The 2,745-nt window shown below is 36.4% G+C and overlaps 1 long non-coding RNA gene across 1 annotated transcript; it reads left to right on the top strand.

The window, feature by feature from the left end:
• Window positions 1-541: 541 nt before the first annotated feature.
• On the top strand, window positions 542-1,981 carry LOC135717673 (uncharacterized). Its single transcript, XR_010520331.2, has 2 exons — window positions 542-791; window positions 1,255-1,981. It is a non-coding gene; the product is annotated as an uncharacterized lncRNA (long non-coding RNA).
• Window positions 1,982-2,745: the final 764 nt, after the last annotated feature.

Below are 2,745 nucleotides of genomic sequence, written 5' to 3'. Positions count from 1 at the left end.
ACGAGTTACTAACTACTTGAGTAGTTTTTTCATCTAATACTTTTTTACTCTTTCTCAAGTAAATAATTTGATTGATACTTTTACTTTTACTTGAGTACATTTTTGTATAAGTACTTGTACTTTTGCTTGAGTACAGATTTTGGGTACTCTACACACCTTTGAAAATACCCCACATATATTTAATTATAGCATGTTAAAATTGCCCTTTGTAGGCCTGAGCAAAAATTAGCTGGTTTTGGGTGTGTCCTTTAAAATGCAACTGAGCGGATAAAATGCAAACACTGATCGCAATGATGGCGTTTTGTTGCAATTGTAACTCAGTTGTGCTTTTTTCTGTCTTTCTTTCTAACTGCACTTAATGGCAGTGATGTGGTTGGATAGTCCAGATTAAGGGGCGGTGTTATTATAATTAGTTTTCCCACCTACCTCACAAAACAGACAAAATCAGAACAACCTATTTTTTCACATGCCAGCACAGTAATAAGATCTCCTTATGACATCATAAGGACAGCCAAATTTCAATGACCTATTCACCTTATTTTTCACGACAACAAGGGCGGCGCCATTTCGCTCATTTTGTCAACGTTCTTCCGGCCGCATAGACAATGAGCAGCTGAGGCCGTGACTGAAGGCGACGTGTTAAGCTTAAAAAGCTCACTCGAGCGCCTTTATGTTTCTTTCGTACCAATTTTAAGCCAACTGAGGAACACCCTTATCCCAAGTAATGGTTCGACTACGATGTTCCGGTAACTTTAAACCACGCCGGGTGTTGAAAAGGTGGCCAGTTTCAGGTAAGCTATCTTAGCTAACTTTGTGCTCGTTCGTCTAAAGTTAGATTTGTGAAGTCCGTTCTACAAATACACTTAAGATCAGTAACGTTAGTTTATAAAATGCAACTATTTGAATGGATTTAATTGTCCACCTATATTTTTATATTTATGATAGTACAACGAGATATTATAGTACATTGCATTCTTACAGTAGCCCACGTGATTCCTACAAGTTACTGAGATTTCAGATGCTAGAATGTCAGTTCATTTCTCATTCAGATATTGATAATGACATATTAAACAACGTATTATTTAACACTGAAGTTAAAGGTTGTGTGTATAATGTTACTGTCTCTTTTTAATGCATCTCTCTCTTACACACTGTTCTGTTTAAGTATGGGTGCCATTTATATATTAATTCTCATGATGCAAGTTTATTTTAAATACTAACATAAAACTGTTTATGGTTATATTGTTTTCACAGATGCATTGATGTTTAGTGATGCAGTGGACAACTGTGAGGATGATACAATCAACATGTTCCTAAACTGTGATGCAGAAACACAATGAGAGGATCAATCCGTCTCTGAACACAACTACACTTTAAAATCACAACTCAACCTGAAGAAACCTACATCTGATATGGGAAAACAATGGTGCGGTTTCCCGGACAGGGCTTATGCTGGTCCCAGGCTAAAATGCATATTTGAGCTACAATAATTTAAAAACACCTTTTACTGACATACCTCAACATATATGAGTGCCATTGTTTTGTCACAAGATGCGCACCAGTCTTGTTTTTTTGTAGGGTTTGTTTGTAAAAACTAAAATGTCCTAATATAATTAAGGCCTAGTCCTGTAAACCCTGTCCGAGAAACTGCTTCATGTGTTGAGCTGGCACAAATGTACATATCTCTACTGAGAAACAACCATCTTTGGTTCAGCTTTACACAGGGTTGATATTGCATCCATTACACAGTCGCCAAGCACTTTACCAGTACATACACCAACAGCTTCCAGATATATGCTTGGGATCAGCTCCTGATGAATCCGATAAAGCTGTGTCTTAATTTATTGCAGGGTGGTCTTGCTTTACCTGTTGTAAAGTTACATTAAACCTTCATATGTGATCAGATGTCATGCAGTGATATTAAACATTTACAGTGTGATCAGATGTTGTGCATTTATATTAAACCTTTACAATGTGATCAGATGTTGTGCAATTATATTAAACCTTTACAATGTGATCAGATGTTGTGCAATTATATTAAACCTTTACAATGTGATCAGATGTTGTGCATTTATATTAAATCTTTACAATGTGATCAGCTGTTACCTGTCATGCAGTTATATTAAACATTTACTATGTGATCAGATGTAACCTGCCATGCAGTTATATAAACCTTTACAGTGTGATCAGTTGTTATCTGTAAGGAATTTCTTAAACTATATGTGAGCTTTGTAGATTCCACTTAAAAGGATTTAAGTCTCCTGATTTGAAGGAATAAGTGTTGGCAAGTTTGCAAATGAATTCTATCATGGTACCACATAAAAACGAAATAGTTATTGGACTGGCTAAGGTGCACATTTGCTATAAAAAAGACGAAATCACTGTGTAAATATTGGTATACATACATTTTAATAATTTTCAATGCTGCTCCATCAACTCCTGACAGGACGAGGTAATTAAATATGCCAGGTTACTTGCCGCGACCGCTTCATATCGTCTAACCACGAGACGATTGATGGGACAATATAAGACTATCTAATCGTCGTATGAAGTTTTAACCGTGCTCCTAATTTAAAACATTTACAGCAGTAGCGATATTTGTCATTTCACTAAAGTTATAGTGAACTACAAACAATCTTCTAACCACCAAACTAGCTACCGAATGCACTGTGCCATATTAGCAGCGGAAGTCGGTTGACAAAATGCGGAAGAGCGAAGAATTGAAAAGGGGCGTGGCGGAATAAG

Source organism: Paramisgurnus dabryanus, chromosome 13 (genome assembly GCF_030506205.2).
Source record: "Paramisgurnus dabryanus chromosome 13, PD_genome_1.1, whole genome shotgun sequence".
Taxonomy (NCBI): domain Eukaryota; kingdom Metazoa; phylum Chordata; class Actinopteri; order Cypriniformes; family Cobitidae; genus Paramisgurnus; species Paramisgurnus dabryanus.
The sequence above is the reverse complement of the archived record's forward strand: the minus strand, read 5'-3'. Positions and strand labels throughout refer to the sequence as shown.